This window comes from Equus asinus, chromosome 8 (assembly GCF_041296235.1).
Source record: "Equus asinus isolate D_3611 breed Donkey chromosome 8, EquAss-T2T_v2, whole genome shotgun sequence".
Taxonomy (NCBI): Eukaryota; Metazoa; Chordata; class Mammalia; order Perissodactyla; family Equidae; genus Equus; species Equus asinus.
The window spans coordinates 7,617,405-7,640,588 of record NC_091797.1 but is presented as its reverse complement, the minus strand read 5'-3'; the positions used below and the strand labels follow the sequence as shown (position 1 = coordinate 7,640,588).

The following is a 23,184-nucleotide window of genomic DNA, read 5'->3' as shown; positions in this document are numbered from 1 at the left end:
TGTTAGCTGTACTTTATCATCAAGGATAATAAATGCTCTAAGAAATTTCCTACTCCATAGAAAATAAGCATCACTTCAAGAAAAAGCAACCTTTATTGTTTCTTAGGGAAGGTTTCAATATATCATTTCTTTACAAAAATAATAAATTTAAGGTTTGGGGGTATAGAATATTTGACAGTCTTAGCAGTAGAGGGCCATTTTGTAACTTGCACTTCCCCCAAAAGCACTGCAGATTTAAAATCCTCCTCTGAGTAAACTCTCTGTGGCTGTAAGTCTCAGGACTGGTGTTACTACTTCAATGGGATTTTTTGCATTGTATTTCCTCATAATTATAAAAGGTCACTTATCAAATGAATTAGAGGGAGTGCCTTTGGTGGGAGAGGAGAGAATGGGAGCAGGGATTGAGAAGTAAGGTAAAAAGTTTAAAAAAAGACTAAAATAAGAGGAGCTTTCATGGACTGAGGATGAGAATAAAGTAAAATGAATTAAGGAGAATAATGTTCTTAAGCGTTCTAAAGTTTAAAAAGTATTTTAAAAAGGGAGGGTGGCAGTATTTCCTGGGTGGGACAAAACTCACCTTGCACAGTGGGTTTCAAGTTTTCACTAGAGCAGTGGTTCTCAGAATGTGGCCCCTGGACCAGCAGCATCAGCATCCCTGGGAACTTGTTAGCAATGGAAATTATCAGGCCCCATCCCAGAGCTAGTGAACCAGAAACTCTGGGTGGGGCCCAGTAATCATAGTTTAACAAAGCCATACAGGTGATTCCACTGCGTTCTAGAGGTGGAGGACAATATTAACAACACCTGGGAGCTTTTAGACCTCCCAAAGCCTGGTCCCAGGCCAATTAAACCAGAATCTCTGGGGATGTGGTTTTCAACACTCAGGTGCTTCCAGTGTTGGGCAGAGAATCACTTCCGGAAAGGACCAACTGGCTGAGCTCCAAAATTAACCCAGCTTCAACAGGATTCGTTAAATCTTGAACTAGTTGCTTTACTTTTTTCTGAATGAAAGATTTTCTTAAAAGAAATATGAAAACCACAAACTGAGTACCGTGAGAACTGATTAATTCTATTTCAATCCATTAATGCCCTCGTCGGCAGATCTGCACCCCGAGGGAATGGGGACCCTACAGCTCAATGTTTGTATGTGCGGAGAGGAGGAAGGGAGGGTGACCATCCAGACCCCTGCAGCACGGTGAGGACACCTGCACAGCCAAGAATCTGGAGAAAGGGCCACAGCCCCAGTGAAGGGGAGGCTGGGGGAGTCCCACCACGGACATACAGGAGGGCCCAGACAGGGGTTTAAAAGAACAAAAAGTGGATATGGTGTTACAGCCAGATCTCAACTGCGTCAATCAGAGCTTACATGAGGCTTGCCTTGTACAGCCAAAATGGAGATTAGTCAGATATAAAGATAAGTTATCTGTGAAATTATTTTGCAAAATAGTGGGGAAATTTTTTTTAAATTGCTGACTTTGAATGTACATGCAAATTTCCAGGCACTTATCTCAGCAGGTTGTAACCAATCATCGCCATTAAAGGTTCTTTGGAATATGAGCTGGGTGTTTACCATAAGGAAATGACAGGTTTTTCAAGAGACGGTGTTTCCCAGGCTTCCCGTTGGGAGCTGGCAGCAAGAGAAAAGCCCAGGACTTTTCTGCTACTGGTTTCTCTAGCACCAAGATTTCAAGAAATTGTGCTGAAAGTTTAGCAAACACCATTGGAGGGATTTCCATTCTTCATAAAAAAGAATAAACACACAAAACCTGGGATAATAATTTAGCAATTGAATTATAAAACATGAATATTGGATATTACAAGTTAAAAGAAATTAGATTAGTTTAACTTTCAATTGAAGACACTAGGTGATGAAGTTACATAGAACTTTAAGCTGTATTAAATAATTAAGAAGATTTGAAATTTGGTCCAGACATATAAAATACTGCAGGTACAAAGAAATAGAAGGCAAAAGAGAAAAAAGAATAGTTGGGAGTCTCAACAGTATAATTTCTTATTTTTAGAACTGCATCCAAACGTGCTTTAGTTTTCCCTACAATAGTTTAGAAACTTTAGCTGCCCCAGAGTCACCTGTGAGGTTTGTTAAAACACAGATTGCTGGCCCTCATCCCAGAGTTTGAGTCCAGAGGTCTGGAGTGCTGGCCAACTTTGAATTTCTAACAAGTTCTCTGGTCATGTTGATGCTACTGCTCTGGGGACCACACTCTGAGAATCACTGATTTAGAATACTGAATAAATTCCAGCACGTGGAATTTGTTTAAAATTACATAACATGTAAGATTTACAAAGGGACAAAGAATAAGCCAATAAATATACTTGACCTACCACCTAGCCTAAGAAATTAAACATTACAATGCAGTTGAAATCTCTTACAAATCTTTTCTGGATTCCATTCCTCCTCCAACTTCAACCCTGGGAGTAATCAATATCCTTCAAGTTTAATCATTATTCTTTAAGGTTTGCAGAGAACACTGCAAATCGAAGAGAAACAGAAAATCTAAAAAAAAAATTATAGGAAAAGAATATGAATAGGCAATTTTTGGAAGAAACCCAAAAGATCAGCAACTATCTGAAGACGTGTTCAAATTGTTAATAATCACAGGAATAAAAGTTTTTTTAAAAGTATGGAATAACACCTTATATTCATTTGATAGGCAAAACTTAGGAAGTTGAGTAAGGCCAAGGGTTGGAGGGTTGGCCCTGGGGGGTCTACAGGAATGTTGTTGCCTATTGGTGGAAGAGTACATTGATGGACTCTTCTAGAAAACAATCTAGAGTTTCTGGATCCAAACAATATAGGTAGTATACACTACGACCTCTGCAATTTAGCTCCTGAATATCCATCACTAAGAAATGTTGCAGATCCAAAAGCAGACACGTTTGAAGATTGTGATGGCAGCTGGAGGCAAGCTGGTGTCCATGACTGAGGAGCGGACAAACAAAATGTTGTGGAAGCAATAATTCCTTGAACTAACTACCATCCAGCAGTTAGAAGAAACAGGAGACTAGATGTACACATAGAAACATACATAGGTCTTAAAATCTAGTCCTGGTTTAAAAAAAATAGACACAAAATGAGATTTCTAATCACAATACTATATGTATATAGTGTTTGAGAGGAAATTGCAGACATCATGCCCTTAATCCCTTAGTGTCCTACACCCTAGAGTCCTAAAAGCAAGAATAAGAACATTCTCTTACATAAGTGTGGTGCAATTATCAGTCAGAAAACTAGCATAGATACAATACTATTAGCTAATCCAAAAACATTCATATTTCTCCAATAGTCCCAATAATGTTGTTTATAGCAAAAGAAAATCCTGGGTCAAAAAAAGTAATAATAACAATAAATAACTGAAATTAAGATAATGTTATAAACCGATGTTACCTTAATAAATAAATAAATAGAAAGAAAATCCTGGGTCATAGACTGTGTTCAGTGATCATGTCATGTCATTTTTCCTTTAATCTCAACAGTGGTTCAGTCATTCCTAATGTTTCATAACCTTGACATTTCTAATGAGTACAAGCAATTGTTTTTAGGGTGTGCCTCAGTTTGGGTTTGTCCACTGTTTTCTCATGATTAGATTTGGGTTCTGCATATTTGGCAGGAATATCCGTGGAATGATGTTGTTTTCTTCTCTATGCATCCTACCAGGAGGTGCTTACAATGGATTTCTCTCATTACTGATGAAATTGACTTTGTCATTTTGTTAAAGTGTGACTACCAGGTTTCCCCTCTCTAAAGCAATTACTTTTCCTTTGAAATTAGTAAGTGTCTTTGGGGACATACTTTGAGATTATATAAATATCCGATTACACATCAGACATTCATTAACTAGTTTTGGCATCCATTGATGATTCTTTCCTGAATTATTACTAGGATAGTTGTCAAATAATGATTTTCTAATTCCATTTCTTCCATATGTACTAACAGGCATTCTACTATAAGGATGATCTTTCTCTTCTCCCTCAAATATTTATTTCAGTATGGACTCACGGATTCTCATTGTATTAATGGGTTATAATCTGCTATCTTTGCTTATTTTGATACCAAATTGTCCCAGATCTGGCCAATGGGACCCTCTTTAAGCTAGTTGCAGGATCCTTTTCATATGTCTCCTTCCATCTTTGACCACTTTTTAAATTTCTAGCTCAAGCTGTTCCAGACTCATCTTGTATTTTCCAGACCCAGCCCTGGAACCAGGCTTTTCCCAGGGAGACCTGTTCTCCTTTAGAGAAGAATGCATTTTAGAAACCAAACTGGACAACAGGTGTGCTGGAAATCCCAATCCAACATGCCAGCTTTCCCATGTTCCATATTTACAACTCTCCTTTCCCGACAGTGAGAAACCTCCATTATACGAAATATAAGTACTTATTTGCTTAATTCAAGAATATTGAGAAAGTCATTTCAGAGTTCTAGCCCACACTTCTGAGATAAACAAGTCTTCTAACAACCGTTCAGTATTTGTTTAGAGTTTTCTGTCTTTGAGAAGCGGTCTTCATTAAGAAATGTCATATAAAGGTGATAAGCTTCCTTAGAACTGGTCCCATAGAACCCCGTTTTCCCTGCTGTCACAAGATCCATATATACAATACCTAGATCCATATATATAATATGGTTATAATTATAGCCTTATACATAATTGACTCTTGATAATGACTTATTTAATGAGAAAGTGATCCAAATAGTTTTTTAAGACTCATAAGCATTATGGATTAAAGAAAGAAAGATTATTTAGGAAATTATTGCCAGAAATAAGAGTTTCTAAACATTTTAGATTAAAGTAGCCAATTTTCACTTATTTTCCATCAAAACCTTTATTTGAGCACTGTCCTTTCCCGGGCACTATACTGGCTCTGCCCTACTCACATGCTAAGATTAACCACACCTGGTGACTGCCCTTCAGGAGGTTGCAACCTGGCGGGGCAGAGGAGCTCATGTAAAGAGCCATATTTCTTTATGCTACAACAGGCCCCAAATTTATCTCCCTGCCTCCCTTCTCACTTTCTCCAAGACCATTTGAAAAACCACAAATTGGACTTAAGCTTTTCTACTTAAAACCTTTCAGGCTCCCTATTCTCTCAGGATGCTCTCCATGTTCCCTAGCATCGAATACAAATTCTTACACAATCAGGGACTTGTTTATCCCACCAGACTTTGCCTCTTTCTGTCCTGTCCCTTCCCCTATTTTCCCAGATCCACCTCTTCCACCACTCAACCTTGAAGTCACAAGCTCCTCGTGAAAGCCCTCCGCGAACCCTCAGCCTCTGATTTCCCTTAGGGCTTACCATGTCCCCTATCGGTGCACTTTCTGTGTTACTGTCATTCATTCGCACAAGTGTTTATTGAACAGCAATACTGTGCAGCCCTTAAAAGATGGAATCTGGAGCCAGACAAGCAGGCTTTGAATCCACCTCTCCAACTTCCTTGCTGTGTGACATAACCGTTCCGTGCCTCAGTTCCCTCAGCTGTAAGTGAAGGAAATCCTAAAACCCACCTCACAGGGTTGGTGTGAGGATTAAGTGAGTTAACGTATTAGAAAGGGTTTAGAATGGGGCAGGGCACGCCCTAAGCACTTGAGAAGTGCTTGCTGTTAGTAGCACTGTTCCTCCTGTATTTCTTTGTGCCACTTTTCCAACGACGGACTCTCAGTTTCCTTGTCTGTCTCCATCATAGCCTGTGAGCTACACAGAGCCTGAGGCTGTGTCTTGTTCTTCCTTGGATTCCTGTCACCTAGTACCACCCATGGCACATGGTAGTTCAGAAAAGGGTTACTGAATTAATATAGACACACTCCTGATTAATTAGTTATTTTTAATAGGGACAAAATGTGGACAAGATTTGAAGGCTTAAAAAAACAAACATTTTTCTTTCTTTCTTTCTTTTTTTTTTTGCTGATGAAGATTCACCCAGAGCTAACATCTGTGCCAACCTTTCTCTATTTTCCATGTAGGTTCTGCCACAGCATAGCCGCCACCGAGCGGTGCAGGTCGTGCCCCAAACCAGCTCCGCAATCGAGCGGAGCTTGAATAATTTAACCAGTAGGCTACCAGGCTGGCCCCCAAAACAAACTTTTTAAATTGGGAAACAGGAAATACACATAGATAACCTACAAGGATTGCTTTTTGAATCTATATACTAGATCCAGAATGGAGGGATCGTGGGCCCCTCCCTAGATTGCAATTAAGACGTGTGAATAAAGTCCCGTCCCATCCGGGAGTTAGAGATAATCTAATCAACCGAGAAGGCGAGGTCTGCCCGCTCCCTCAGGAGTATAAAAGGAGCTGAGAGAGGCATGAGTGACCCACTTCGGGAGCTGAGAGCGAAGTCACCAAGTGTGGGACTTTGAGACAGTGGAACCTACCCCAGGAGCCGACGGCGGGAGAGGGTGAGTGGACCACAGCGACCACATCAACCGGCGTGTTGAAGGGATCAAACGCCCAGCTCCTCAGGCCTTAGGAACTGTGAACAGTGGTTCTCTCTGAGGAGTGGGATCTGGGGTGCAGGTGTGGGTGAGGGGTTTGTTTTTAAACATACTCATAGTGTTCGATTTTTAGAACTGCGCGCATTTCTTTTTCTATTAAACAAAGTTCCAGTTTGTTAAGAAGTAATCTGGATCCTGCATCTCCAGATTACACGTGACCATATTTTACAGCCCAAATATCAGGCCAGTGAATAGGACAAATATTTGACATCAGACCTATCGCAGATAGTTGGGGGAACTACGGTTACAAAATTTATATTTCTATTATCAAAGGATTACCAAAGTCTGAAATCAGGTCCAGGAAGAGCTACTCTGTGTAATAATGTAGTATCTCGTCAATGAAAAATTTAATTATCAGTGTTTTTATTTTAAAAAATCAATCAACCTGGTAATTGAAAGGTGAACCATAATTTATTTTTTTAATAACCTGAAATTATTTTTGCTTTGGGAATCTAATTGTACATGCTTGATTTTAATTACCCGGCCTTTTAAAAAAAATGTTGATAGAGTTTTTCTCATATATGAAAGCTATACAGACACAATGGATAATTTGGAAGATAAACAGAAGTATAAAATAGAAAATAAAATGTCGATAATCTATACTACTTCAGAAATAGCCACTGTGTACATTCTGGTGTATTTTTTCCAGGCATTTTTTTCTATGTGCATGCAAATATTTTGTTTCAAAACTAAGCTTATGTCATATGAAGTTCATTATCCTCAACATTGCTCATGACCATGACCTCTTTTTAATGAATATCTTTGGTCAATGTGATATAAATAGTTGCAGACACGTCTTCATACAAATTTACCAGACTGTATTTAACAGATCCCCAAAGCTGAAAGTAGTAAGGAAAAGGTATATCCACGTATATTGAGTAAATTCAAACCTTTTTTTTTTTCTCCAAGTATGCTATTCAACTTCAAACTAATGAAATAGGTCCCCGGTAATTGTGTTTAAATTCTTTTCTTTAAAGGGCACGGTTGGTGACTCAAGTTGGAGTAGAAGCTGCTGTGATAACTGAGTGGTTTTCACACATGGTTTTGGTCTCCAAGCTCAACAGTGAAAGCCAAAGGTCACCGTGCTTCCTCTTTATAAATAAGCAATTACACAGGTGACCTAAAAATAGAGTTCTTGTTGGCCAAGACAGGTTAATGAGAGCCGACTTGGAATCCTGTCGCATGGTAGAGCTGTTTCCGTGCCATGTGTAGCTAGGTTTGTCAGTCTTCTCTGGTCAGTAGCACATGTTTTAGATCGTGATGCGTCCACACAGGAATCGCAGCTAAGGAAGGTGTGGTTGACTGGTGAAGAGATGATTGCATTGTCTCTGATCAGGTCAGGGGGTTGGAATTCAGTGTCTTTGTGTATAGGAGCAAGAAAGGGAAAGTATGACTGCAAACTCACGCAGGGGTTCTAGGAGACCAGAAAGGAGGAGGAAACTGTGATGTGAACAGCAAAGCCAAACTCTTGCCCAGTTTGGGAGTGTAATTGTAATGGAGTACAATTAACTTATTTGACTCAAGTTATTTAAAAGGTAACAGTTATAGTTGTTTAAAGCAGAAAATAGGAAAGAGTAATAGCAGGGCATCAAAGTTAGTGATGTCATATCGGTTGGCCTTGTTTTACGAAACTTATAAGCACAGCTGGGAATTCTCAGTTGTCAATCTAGAAATTTCTGTAGACGTAGACTATAGGTTTTGGTTTTGGGGGGCTTTTTTGGTTTTGGTAACTCAGTGATTTAAATTAAGGAAACGGAATACTGGAAGTGTGAACACTCAGATTAACAGACGGTAGACGCCTCTCAGCAGAGGCAGCAAAAAGACTCCAACGCTTCTCACCAGAAGTGTGTTTAGTTACCATTCAGTCTTGCAATCTTTCTTTTTAAGTACATTTTATTACAGTAATATTTTTCAATATTCTTGTCAAGTTTCTGGTGCCTCTGGAAAAATTTCAAGGCATATCAAAAGCATTCATGTTCTTTTCATCCAGTTACCATAATACTGGGACTATCTGGTCCAAAACTTGGGACCAAAAATTCTTAAACTCCTTCTAGACTCTAGTACCTCCTTTGGAAGATTGTCTTGACGTCACTTCGGGTTCCACATTTCGATCCCCCAGGCGGAATTAGGCTCACTCCTCAGGGTTCCCACAGCACCCAACAGAAAACATTTTATACCTTTTATTGCGCCGTATTGTAGCTGCTTACATTCGGGTCACGTCGGAGAACAGCGTCTTTCTCATGGTTGTATACCCACCTCTTAGACCAGTGCCAGTGCATAGTAACTGCTCACTGACATTTTTCTCAGAACCATACAAGGAGGAGATTGTTTTTGGAGGCAGTGTGGGCAGTTCTGAAACACATGGTATGGTTTCTGCTAAAGATGTTAACATGTGGTTGGTATCAGAACAGAGCCAAGCAAAGCAGCCATTATTCCATGTATTCCTGGAAAACTCATACCTCCATTTCTTTTAATCTTTCCACTCCCAGAACAATCGCTGCTCATTTCTAGTTATAGAAGAATAGTGCTAACTGACCCTCCCTTTTTCAAAGGAGAAGACAGTTGGCTCAGGGAAGAAAATGGGCTCTAGAGAAACCTTAGAGGCTGCCCTGAGACAGGCGAGGTACAGGAAAGATTCACCGCGCCGACGATCTCCATCATTAGAGAACTGAGGCAGATTTTCAGAGTGAAGATAAGGACCTTGGAAGAGTTCTCTGGAAATCAGGGCTTTAAGAATTCGGTTTTTCGAGGCTGGCCCGGTGGCATAGCAGTTAAGTTCACAGGTACCACTTCAGTGTCCTGGGGTTCACTGGTTCAGATCCCAGGTGTGGATATATGCACCGCTTGGCAAGCCATGCTGTGGCAGGCATCCCACATATAAAGTAGAGGAAGATAGGCATGGATGTTAGCTCAGGGCCAGCCTTCCTCAGCAAAAAGAGGAAGATTGGTGGCAGATGTTAGCTCAGGGCTAATCTCCCTCAAAAAAAAAATGATTTTCTTGTCACAGCATTAGAATTGATCTGGACCTATAGAAAGTGAAATCCTTGAAATTACTGTCGGCCAGAGTGTCCCCCTCTCTCGTCTCTTCAGATACTGATTTGTATAAGTGGTGTGGGGCCAGAAGTATTACTACGGCTGCTGTAGCTGCTACCGCAATCATAATTCTTGGAACCACAAAGAAGTTGGTGTGCCCCACTGCACTAGGCATGGATGACTTTGTCTCCCTGAGTGGCATACCTGCTTAAATGACCAAAGGTGTGCTTTCCTCTGCCTGGTCATGATGAGCTGGCTACCCCAGAACAGCAGCACCTGGGAGCTTCTCAGAGTCCCAGACCCCCAACTTGTGAATCAGAATCACCCCGGCTGCCTCTAAAGGGCTGGGGAGCCATGGCCTCAGAGAAGATTTGAGCATTTATTTAACAGACCTGTGGATCCCGATTTTATGAAAAGAATGAGTCTGGGAGCAGTTTTCGGTTTTGATTGGCTCATTTACTAAGTGTGTTTTAACCTCTCCCGATATAAGATGGGCCTAGCCAATTCTCCTCCCAATGCCTTGCCGGAGTGGGTAAGAGATGCCATCAGATCATATAAAGGAAATCATTTGGGGAGTCAGATTGCCTGGAAACGCAAGGAGCGTTCCTGTGGGGAGGACTTCCCCTTGGCTCTGAGATGACTGCCACTTTCTGTGGGCACTCGGATGAGTCACTTTTCCCCTCGAGAGTGCTAGGCGCTAAGGTATAATTGAATGATCTTGCGGGCATTTCCAGTTCTATCTTTAAATGGCTCTAAAATTCTTTCATCTTATATTTGGAAAAACTCCATCCTCCAACCCTTTACGGCATTTGCTGCCTTCCATCATTCTCACGGCTTCCGAATCTCAGCCACTCCAAAAAGGCACACAGATAAACACTTCACAATTTCCTTACACAATGCCTGCGGCAGGCAGAGAGGCTGGGCCATGTAGTTAGAGCATTTTGAAAAGATAAAAGCTCCTTAAAAATGAAAGATTATTATGTGGAAGCAAGGAGTCCAAAAGTAAAAAATAGTTAAGAACCTTGAAGGACCATTTTTTTTTTTTTTTTGAGGACAGTTAGCCGTGAGCTAACATCTGCTGCCAATCCTCCTCTTTTTGCTGAGGAAGACTGGCCCTGAGCTCACATCGGTGCCCATCTTATACTTTATATGTAGGACGCCTACCACAGCATGGCTTGCCAAGCGGTGCCTTGTCTGCTCCTGGGATCCAAACCGGCGAACCCTAGGCCACCGAAGCAGAACGTGCACACTTAACCGCTGCACCACCAGGCCAGCCCCCGAAGGGCCATTTTTAATGATTTCCATAATATCATAAATTTTGTGCACGGTTGCAGGATAAAACCCTGAATAGGATGCCGACTACTACAAGACATTTGCCATCCTGAATTAAGTCCTATGTATGGTATCACCTGCCAGGATTTTTCCATCTCAAAAAAGATGTAATTGCAGGAAAACTATTATAAATATTGTAAAATCTGTGCTTAATTAACTATCGCTACCACTGATTGCTCAGCAATTTCAGTGTATGTAAAGATTACCAACCACTCAACAGGACACATGCTATACTTTTCTCAATTCAACTTGAGTATTAATTAGCATTTCTTTGGCACAACAGACAAAATAAAGACAAAGAAAATATTTTCCTTAGATTTTTTTCAAGTTAACACTTTTGCAAATCTAAAAGTCTAATCACGCCAGCACAATATAATAATTTTATTTTTTTAACAATTTTAAAATATTACAATAAACTTGCTTTAGGTTTGCCATGTTAGGTATTTTCTTAGGGCATGGCTTTTGTCTGCCTTCTAGGGCACAAACGGGAGGATGATACAAGAGGGGAAGTTAAGTCTAGAATTCTTCACGTAGAGGCTCCGCCAAAGAGATCAGCATGTCACTATCACTTTGGGTGAATCTGTAACAGATCAATAATTTATTCCCGAGTCACTGATACTACTCGCCAGTTCTTTTGTCTTATTATTCTTTTCAAGGAATAAAAAGTAAAGTTATTCTAAGCAGTAATGTACAAGTGAGTTATTGATAGTCTTTTAGGTGAAATACTCAAATACAGCCAAAAAAACCGATAGCAAACAAGCTGTCCCTTGGGTGATACTATGCAAGATAAGCCAGCCTGTTAGCATCATCACTTTCTTGATTTCACCTTCTAATCTCATTGTCTGCTGCCAGATCCTGTATCTTGGGTTTCAGTGTCCTACCAAACACTAGCTGTGCCCTCCAAACATCCTTAAATCAAGCATGAAAGAATAATGGCACAAAATACACTACTTGCTCATTAGAAACCTACTCTTCCCTAAGCCTTGCATTAGGCACAGGGAAATTAACAGGACGTGGCCTCTGCCTTGGAAGGCCTCACGGGAAAGAGGATGACAGAGTTTACAAAAATGATGATCATAGTGCAATGAAGGCTGCAACAGAGGTATAGACAAGGTACTATGGAAGCACAGGGAATGGAGTACCTATGTTGATGGGGAGGGCAGGAAAACTTCATAAAATAATTAATTTTAGGGTCTTAGGGGAAGTAGTAAGAGAATTTTCCAGGTAAAAGGAACTGCAGACCACGGAGTTCTGAGAAAGCATGGCATCTATTTTGGAAATCACACTTGGTCTCAAAGGCTAGAAGAGTAACAGTGGAGCGGTAGGCAAAGGAATGATTGGGAATGCCTTAAACGTCTTGCTAAAGAGTTTGGACTTTCTCTGAAAGTTAATGGAAGGCCACTGGAGGATTTTATGTAGGAGAATGACAAGATCAGATTTGTGTATTTTTTAAAGACACTGAATTTTTAAAAATACAGATAAACTAGATGGAGCCAAGACTGGAAGTCATCGACTCAAGCTATTTCAGTACAACTTAGTAAATACTAAAAGGATTAACAAAAGGAGAAAGAAAGGGAGGGAGGGAGGAATGAACAAATGAATGAAGGAAGGAAGACTCTGACAGTAAGAAGTGAAAAGAGGGGGACACTTTCTGAGATATTTAGTAGATAGACTCAACAGAAATTGGTGGCCAATCAGACAGAAGTGAATAAAAAGAATGAGTCTAGCATGACTGCCAGGTTTCTGGCTTGGGCACCTGAGGGGCACAGGTGCAAGTCACTGGTGTGAGGACAGCAATAAGAGGAACAGGTCTCATGGGGGAAGGGAGGAGATTATTGGCTCAGCTTTGGCCATGTTGAGTATGAGGTTCTTGGAGTTTATCCCATGGAAATATATATCTGGAGCTCTGGGGAGAAGTCTTTACTAGAAGCACCTTTTAGAGTCATCATTGAATGTTTGGAAGTTGAAACCAAAGAAGTCATCTAAATGACTCTGAGACTGTAGAGTGTAAAAGAATGGCAGAGAATGATTAAGAAATATCCTTAAAAACCAACAACTGGGGGCCCGATTGGTTAAGTTTGTGTGCTCTGCTTTGGCGGGGCCAGGGTTTCTCTGGTCCAGATCCTGGGCGCAGACCTAGCACTGCTCATCAAGCCATGCTGAGGTTGCACCCCACATAGCAGAACCAGAAGGACCTACAACTAGAATATACAACTGTGTACTGGGGGACTTCGGGAAGAAGGAAAAAAAAGATGACGATTGGGACAGATGTTAAGACAGGACCAATCTTAAAAAAAAAAAACGAACAAACCTACACCTGTAAGGCAGGAAGACCGGGGGAGCCAGACCCTCTCAGGAGCCCCTAGAGAGGTAGGCAAAGCAAGAGAATTTCAAGAAGGAAGTACAGATAAGAAGTGAATTTCCTCATCTGTCAAGTAGGTTATCAGATGATGCTCATGAAGTGTTTATCGAGAAGCTGGCACATAGTAACTACTAAATAAATGGAGTAGGCTGGTTAGTTTTGCACAGGACATGTCCAATGTGGTCAGACTCTATGGCAGTGTGGAGGATAGATAATTTTGCTCACTCTGTTCCCTTTCTCGTGGAAAGAACACTGGAGAAATGAGTCGTTGATCATTGATATTCATGATGTCCATTACTGGGGAACTTACTAGTACAGTTTCATCAAAATCAATTCATATTTACACATCAATGAAGAAAAATATCCTGTGACTATAAATACTCCTTTACAGCATAAATTTTTAAAGCCATTCCAAATTAATTAAAAAGACCATGATGGCACTTGTAAACAGCAGGGACTTAAATGCAGTTATTTTGGGAAGCCATAGTGTATAAAGCTATTAGAATTCCATTTCCATCTTTACTTGTAAAAGAAGCACGTTTACTTTACACGATGAACACTAAATAAAAGGAAAAGAGCTTAATCAGCAGTAAAAAGTAATTTGAGTTAAAAAGTGAATTTCCCTAAGACTGTAAAATCAGTTGGTCTATAAGTTTGTTGTAGACATACTTTTCCTGGCTGTCATCCGATGTTGTAAGTTACATTGCTGGTTTTGTTCAACTCTATGGAAGTGTGCTGTAGTAACTCTGAGTTGTCCTGACAGGCGCACGCCAATATATCGACAAAAGCACGCTCATTTATTTCTAAAGCCACAATCATGCTTCTTATTTAAAGCTTATCAAAGGAAACTGGGAAATGGTATGAATGGTTTCTTTTCTCCTGATGACAGCAACCCAGGATGGACAGACTAGAAGTAAACAATACTGTAAAAGATCATGGAGTGGCCTCATTCATGAAAGACTAAAGAAGTTACCCTTGGTGATGCTTTTCACGATATAACTGATTTCTATAGTTTTCATCCTTTACAGCAGTGTTTCTTAATAAAAATGAAATCCTTGAAAATGAAACTTTAAAAATACAAGTCTAGGGGCCGGCCCGGTGGCGCAGCGGTTAAGTTCGCACGTTCTGCTTCTCGGCGGCCTGGGGTTCGTCAGTTCGGATCCCAGGTGTGGACATGGCACCACTTGGCAATCCATGCTGTGGTAGGCGTCCCATGTATAAAGTGGAGGAAGATGGGCACAGATGTTAGCTCAGGGCCAGGCTTCCTCAGCAAAAAGAGGAGGATTGCAGCAGATGTTAGCTCAGGGCTAATCTTCCTCAAAAAAAAATAATAATAATACAAGTCTAATTTTTACAATTAAATTCAAGTGGACAAAGTTAACCTGTCAAACTGCTGTAAAAGTTTCTAAAATTCTTGCTGTCAATTTCTATACTTATCTCTTCTCAGATCAGCAACAAGCAGTTCATAGGTTGGCGCTAGTTCACAGACTGCACTTTGAGTAGCACTGGCTTAGAGGATGATTTCTCTTGATGTATCCATGAGAATGAGGGGAGAGGATGGATTTCAGTAATTTACTACATACTCATCTTTTATGACTCACTTTTACTAAACCCACAGAAGGATAATGTATACGCCAGAATGCACGTACATTTGCAATGGAGTGATTCCTTTCCAGGATTAGAAGACACAGGAATCCGAATTAACAATTAAAAGTTTGTTTGTTGAGCAAAGAACCAGAGCATAAGAAAGCAAATGATCTTAAGGGTTGTTTAAGGCAAAGAGCAGCTTAGCAGAGTGGTGGAGGCAGGGATTTCTGTAGGGAAGCCACTGGGAGTTGAATCCCAGCTGCATCACAGAAGCCTTGTGTGACCTTAAACTTTCTGAGGTTCTGTGTCCTGATTCCTATAATTGGGACAATGTCAATCTGGAGAGATTTATAAAAGGATTAATCCAGTGCTTAATACAGTACCTAGTGCATAGTAAGCATTCAATAAATGTCTCGTGATGTTATTAGTACCATCCTATAGTAAGATATGTCTCTACAACAACCAGCTTGCTCATGGTATACAGACTCAACAACTCTTCCCTAGACAGTGCCGGATAAACATAACCTTCAAATCTTTAGACTTTACTCTTTTGTGTAACCGGTCATCATCCTCCCTCTGTTCTCACAATCTTCCTTCAGACAGATACGATAAAATCAATTCAGTTTCACTTACAATCACATTCCAGTACAAATTCCCTTAGATTACACCAAAGCCACCTTGACTTATTTTTTTTTTTAATTTTTATTTTTGGTGAGGAAGATAGTCCCTGAGCTAACATCTGTGCCAGTCTTCCTCCATTTTGTATGTGGGATGCCACCACAGCATGGCTTGATAAGCAGTGCATAGGTCCACACCTGGGATCCAAACCCCTGATCCCTGGGCCGCCAAGGCGGAGCATGCCAGCTTGACCACTACACCAGCAGGCCGACCCCTTGACTCAAGTTTTAGATGTTTCCAAATGTTAGTCATCCATTGATAGGCAACCTTTTGGTTTATAGCCACAGATATGGTATATAAACGCCTTCATTGTGGCAGAGTTTCTGGTTTAATTCTCTGAGGACAACCATATTTCCTTTTATTTCAAGTTCTCAAGGAGCTCCGCACTGGTTGGGCATTACGTTCCCACATCCGATGGCAAATAAATCCACATTAAAAGCAGATTCTAATGAGAATAATTCTCTGGGAACAGGGATTCCGAACAAGAATGGCTGTGATATTTTGACAGCTGGAGTCAGCTTAGGATAAGCTGGTGCCTCCATTGCTGCCAGGGAGGGTGCAACCAGGCTGCAGAGCTATCCCAACCGCCTCCTCTTGGACCAGTTCTAACTTCCAAATCTAAAGGCCACACAAATACCCGTTCTCCTACTTCTAAATAGTCAGCACACAACTAAACATTTCAAATTGCTTCCATGTAAATAACATTCCAGACACTCATTTTCAGAAAACATTCCCGAAATTCTGAAAATATTAAGAACATTGGACCTGATTAAATTCCTTTAAGCAATCATTTGCTATCCCCCACCCCCAAGTATAAGAATAGCACTTTTGGAAATAAATTAGAAAATACAGAAATTTTTTTTAAAAAATTGTTCATCACTTCACCCAGTGACATCCACAATGCACTTAAGCAGTTAACACTGTTAATGTTTTGGTTTATTTCTTTCTATTTTAACTTGCATTTTTACATAGTTGTAATTGTACAAATTATAAATTTTTATCCTGTTTCTTTTCATTTAACATTACAAAGTAAGTATCTTCTCCATGTTAAAGTCATTAAAGGATACCTTTAAACCTGAAAAATGTCATTACATAGATATTTCATTATGCAGATATCCAAAGTGATGTCACCCACTGTGTCAATTTTTTAAACCAATTTCTATCTCAGAATCTGATTTTTCTCACAAGTTCCAGAAAAAAATGCAAATAGCTGTTTAGCATAGCATGGAAAACAATAACAGCATAATAAATTTTAGCTTTTCTTACTGATATAGTTATCTATCAGGAGTTTCACTGTTCTATGAAAACTTAAGTATACAATTTTTAGGAATTCACACTCCTCTGTATTCCTAAAATCCTCAGAAATAGTGCCTTTCTCCAAGCATACACTTTGAGTACCTTTACTTCTTTTACGATCCTGGTTTATTCCTTACAAACATATCGCTAATGAAAACGGTCATGTGAATTATGGAACTTTATGTCAGTGTGCCTATAAAATTCAGCACCATAGCATAAAATAGGCTTGTAATAATGGCCTGGTACCTTTGTTTGGACATTGACAACAATTTTTGGAAGCTGGAGAGCATGTTGTGATTCAAGTCTCAGTTCTGTTTCTGTATCTCTGATCTACTCACTTTTCTCCATTTTCCACCATCCTCATCATAGTCAACACCATCATTGTCCCACCGTTTAGCACGGTAGGAAACATCAAGTCTTTTATTCCATTGCACCAATTCCACTGTAGGGCTCCCTCCCATCCATTCTCCACAGAACAGGAAAAATGATTTTCTTAAAACATACATTTCCTGTTATGCAGCTGTTGTGCACTATCCTTAAAATAAAGTTGAAATTTGGGGCTGGCCAAATGGCATAGCAGTTAAGTTTGCCCACTCAGCTTTTGTGGCCCGGGGTTCGCCAGTTCAGATCCCAGTTGTGGACCTACCACCACTTATCAAGCCACGCTGTGGTAGGCGTCCCACATATAAAGTAGAGGAAGATGGGCACAGATGTTAGCTCAGGGCCAGTCTTTCTCAGCAAAAAGAGGAGGATTGGCAACAGATGTTAGCTCAGGGCTAATCTTCCTCAAAATTAATTAATTAATTAATTAATTAAATCCAAATTCTTACCCTGGCCTACAAGGAAGGCCCTGAGTGGTCTGGTCCCTGCCAGATCTCCAGGCCAGCTCTGTCTTCCTTTCCTTACTTTCCTGCAGCCCGTAGGGTCTTTCATCTCCCTGAACCCCCAGACTCTTCCCACCTCAGGTATTTGCACTGCCATGTCCTCCACCAAGAATCTCTCCCTCCTCCTCTGTCTGTGATTCATTCTCGTCACTTAGGTCTGGGTCTCCTGGGAGACACAGCCCATAACTTCCTGTCTAAAGTCAGTCACTCCGGCTATTCTGTGTACCTCCCTGACAGCACATATTACAACTAATAATTATATTCTTTGCTTAGTTACTTGGTATCTCTTTCCTCGTCTGTATGTCAGTTCCCTTAGAGGCAGAAACCATGTATATGTTGTTCATCCTGAGATAGCAGAGTGCCTGGCCTATGCCACACATTTAACAAATAAGTGTTGGGGAGGGAGGGAAGGTAGATAGCCAAAGCTGTGGGAGCGTGCAGAGTGGGGCCAGGAGGCCCTAGGACGAAACCCCACTGTTAAAGGGATTGAGAGACTAAAAGGAGCCTGCAAAGAACACTTAGGAAAACTGGGAACGGGATGCCCCAAAAGGATTTCAGGTGGGAAAGTAACCTGACCATATCCAAACTAATATTGGTTGCACATCCACCATGTGTATTAATATGTCTAGGATTCAAGACACACGTGGTAGATATGACAACTATCTTAAATAGAAGAAATTGTGAAATGCTTCTATACTCCTTTTTTCTCATTCAGTATCTTCCAGTGATGAAATGAGCTGTAGAAATACAGTAAGATAGCAATGTTTGTTGAACATGCCCAGTTAAAAAACAATTGTGTTAGAGGAGGGAAAAAGCACGACTCCTGAAGCTTTTTTGTGAAGTAAATGTTATGATGTTTGCCTCAAACCGTTCAAGAGCATTTCTCCTTATGTAAGCTTATCCTGGTCATGCTGCTTACTTAGGTCGGTGTCTGCCTGGATTATCTGTGGTCTAAATGCCAGCTCTGTAAATTAAACCTGTCAAGTGACAGCTTTGCCATAGCGTGCATAGCCAACCTTTAAAATTTATTTATACTCTATTCCCTTTCTCCAGCCAGATTAAATTCTCCTTTCCTAAGCTATTTTTGCCTCCTTTCAGACTGTGGCACAATTCAACATGTTCTAAACAATCACATGGTGACTGTCGCCCTCCTGATTTCCAATTCCCAGATGCCTTTTATTCAGACTTTAAAACAGCAAAAGAAATTTTTCCAAGTTCACTAACAATAAGAAGAGTTTTCTCCAACTAGATTCCTCCATTACCAGTATGTGAATCAGTCATAATAACGGCATGCTATGAAAATGCTATGAACTATTATAGGTTCATAATAAGTCCTTTATTCAGTGTCCTAAGGAAACAGTTCCTTCCAGCATACAAATATTTTTTGACTAATATTCTCTTGACTAATCTATCACATCTTAATATGCATGCTGAACCTCCACCGAAGTATATATTCAGGGCAGGGTTTCTAATATGAAAATGTGTTTTCGTCTGATTTGAATACTTACCTAAGCCAGTTTCAGGTGTATATTTAAGTTGATCAAAATTAGACATGAAAAGTAATGGGACAGAAAATGGATATAATCGAGATTAACTAAAGAGAATTGTTACTCAAAAGAGATTTATTTTTATAAGTTTTTAGAAAACCGTCTTAATCAATTTTAGAGATAAAACATTACCTCCAATGATGGGGTTTAATGACTTAATAAAATGTTTACTTCTGATCCAGCAGGATTCATTCATCTAAACATACTTACATCTTTAGCACCCACCAGCATGAGTGATTGACAGTCTGTGTCTGACACTGTCATACAAAACACAATACTCCGGTGCAGCTATTGCCCCGTGGACTTTGTCCTTGAAAGGCTTGTGACGAGCTTAATTGCTCATTGGCGATTTCTATGTCTAAAATTCCCACAGAAATGATGATGTAGCACTGCCCTTTGGTTTTGATTATTCATCAAACTTATTAAAAAGACTTCATGTTCTCATCACAAGAAAAAAAAACGTAACCACATATGGGGACAGATGTTAGCTAGACTTTACACCTGAAACTAACATAGTTAGGTGTCAATTCTATTTCAATTAAAAAAATAATAAATACAAAAAAATACATGGATATAAAAAAAGACAATAACTTTAAATCAACATCTTAAAGGAAGAAAACTGTCATTTTTTTTAACATAGGGCATGCTTTAGTTTTAAACAACATTTATACAGTGAAAATTATATTTTCATAGAAATTGAAGGACACTGTACATTTTTTAACATTGTTTTTACAATCACAAGAAGATTAATTTTAGATATAAAATAAAATAAAATAGTCTGTTCTATAGCAGCAAAAAGAAAATAAACTTTTCCAGTGGTGATAGGAGCACAGCTGTCTCCCTGAAGTTTTAGAACACTTCTTAAGTATGGGAATACACTTAAGATCGTCTTCTGCACTAGACTCAGACACCCACCGGGATATTTGCCTCTATTACGTATACTTGGCACGTCATCATACCTTGCAATCTGCTGTCTTTTTCTAGGTTGTTATTGTCATATTTGATCTTTCTATCATTGCAATGGTAATACTCTTGTTAGATTAAATGTTTTTTGATCAGCCTTGCCCATAGCCCCAGCTGGCCACTCATAGCCCTAATGCATCCGAGGAGATTGAAAGAGATGAACGCCTCCATTTCTTTGTATGTCCGGTATAACTGGATTCACTCAGTGTTTCCCAGGAGATCTGCTGTCTTTGTAAGGGTTTCTCTGCTCTTCACCGTCAGGATTGCTGCTTGCTTGTCTTCTGCAGTGTTTCATCTTCCATAGGGATCTCCTCATCATGCTTTTATGGTCCTTTTTACCTCCCACTGTTGGCTTTTGCATTTTGAATATGCTGATGAAAAGTCCTGCCTATGATGATGAGCTCAAGGGGACATGTTTTGCTGAGAAAAGGAACTTACAGCTGGGCCTCTTGCTAAGTGGCAGAAGTCTTCCCTCTTAGGACTCTTCTGGAGCATTGGCGTTCAGAGGTCTTCTCTTACTTTTGGATATCTGGACCACTATTGGCAAGGCTGTTGGCTCAGTCTGGACACCTTCTGCTAATAAGTACAGGTGCTGATGCTCCAAGTGCAAAATCTATAGAGATTAGTGAGTCCTCAGACTTCAGGAGTCTCCTGACCAATGTTGCGAATGACCACTGTTCTCTAAGAATCAGCAGCTTAAAACTATTGGGCCGGGGCCCGCCCTGTGGCCGAGTGGTTAAGTTTGCATGCTCCACTTCGCTGGCATCAGGTTTGCAGGTTTGGATCCTGGGCACAGATCTAGCACCACCTGTCAAGCCATGCTGAGGTGGCATCCCACATAAAGGAACTAGAATGACCTACAACTAGGATATACGACCACGTACTGGGTGTTTGGGGAGAAAGAAAAAAAAAAAAAGAGGAAGATTGGCAACAGATGTTAGCTCAGGGCCAATCTTCCTCACCAAAAAAAGAAAAGGGGGCCTTTCCTGAGCACCCTATAAAACATACTCCTCCTATAATTAAAAACAACAACAACAATAAAAATTCTTGGGCTGAGTGGAGCAAACACCCTCAGCCTCAGTTCACAGCAGTGAACCATAATGGCACAGGACACAGAAACATGGCAGCTGGCAGATGGGCAGGCCCATGACTACCCTGAGAGATTGAGTGTGCTGGTCAGCAAGATCACATTTATATCTTGTCTAAAGTGTGTCCTTTCCCTCAAGGGCAAAAGCTTTCCCTAGTTTTTCATCGGTGAACTACATCCTTTTCAGAGTAAAACAAGGTGCTACCTCATCTGTGAGGTGAAGAGCCCCAGGAGCTGAATAACTAAAGCCCAGCTTTTAGAGCTCGGTGAGCAAAGCAGACTGGATATTTCATGCCAGCGCTGCTTGTGGTAATTACGGGATCCGTGGATCACAAGGCTCACAACTTGTATCACAAGTTCTACAGGAAAACTGGCTGATGCTGATTTGGCTCTGCTTACCATTTGCTGAATTTATATCTCGTCCTACCAAATTCATTTTTTGAAAAGTCATTACATGGTGCACTTTCACTATTCCAATGAGATTACTGTGCTGACCAACTTTTGGAGTAGAATAGCTAATTAAGTGTGTTTTTCAACTACACTATTGTATATGTTGGTCAAGCTTTTTATTTATTATGATGTTAATTCTGCCCGTGAGACGTCATCAATATTTGTCCCAGTGGGCCGTTAATATTTTAATTTTGTCAAAAGTCTTTTGCCATATAGAAGTTTTTAATTTTTATATAATGAAATCTGTCTTTTCCTTTGTGACTTGAGTTCCTTGACCTACTTAGGAAGGCCCCTCCCACCCCAAGATTATTTCTTTTAATCCTCCTATAGTTTTTTAGGACTGAAGATTTTAAAATCTTTACTCCTTTTATAGTTTGTGAAGGGACATAATATATTTCTCAAGTTCTTTAGTTTTCCTTGATTTACATGGATTCAAAAGTTTCCCAGGCAAGCAATTTCTTTAAATTGAAGATGATTTGACTTTGTTCCTGTGAAAGCCTGACCCACTTCTTTTATTTCGAAAGCACTTACTTTGTTTACAGAGTCTATGTTTATAAGAAAGTTGAATAACTCTGCAAGCAAAGTCTCTAAATAGAGGCTCTAATAAATCCTAAGATGCTGCAGTACGCGGACCTAGGACACAGTTTGATCCCTAAAGCTCTCTCCAATCTACTTCTCGGTGAGAACAACAAACAAAAGACCTCAGTGTGAGTAGAAAACCAAGTTAATCAAAGCAGGTAAAAGTCCTGTTGCCTCCTTCCAGAAAGCAGAGGAGACGGGTTTTCAGATTATAAGTGACAGAGTTGCCCTTGTGTAGCACAGAACAATTGTGATAATGCTTTACTCCTTAAGGGCCTAAATAATGAAGACAGTGGAACAACAGGACTGAAGATGAATAAATAGGAAGCTTTAGCTTTGACGCAAAGAATTACATCAGTCCTCGACAAGACCGAAGGTTCTCAATTTTTAAAGCGCTTCCTTTTAGCAGTGCCTAACCTTTCATTATCTGTGACAACACATCAAGTGAGCAACAGTACAAAGGATGCATGTGATTTCGAAATGGCATGGTTGGGCCGACTGCAGCTGCCCGCGTCTGTAGCATGGAGGCGGGACCAGGGAAGACGGTAGGAGCTAGCGCTCTATCCGCATCGCAGGCCGCTCTCCGTCTTCCGCGGGATCAGTCTGCGGAGAGAAGGTCCTCCCCACCTGGAAGGGCCCGGGCCACAGGTGTCCACGTGTCCGAGCCTCGGGCCGGGCATTCCAGGTGTTGAGTCACAGGGACGGCGTTCATGCGACATAAGTATTCTTTGATGACGGAGATGGCAGGGGCGCAGGTGCCAAGGTAAACCGCTGGCAAAGGTGACTGAGGTTGACTTAAGGCAGCCAAGCAGGGCCGGGGCGGGGCCGCGGCCCCAGCCCCGCAGGGACTGCATTTAAGTTGGAGGCAAACTTCAAG

The 23,184-nt window shown here is 40.5% G+C and overlaps 1 long non-coding RNA gene across 4 annotated transcripts in view; it reads right to left on the bottom strand.

The window, feature by feature from the left end:
* LOC139045810 (uncharacterized) overlaps window positions 1–23,184 on the bottom strand; it is a 63,028-nt gene that overhangs the window by 17,312 nt on the left and 22,532 nt on the right. The window lies entirely within an intron of this gene.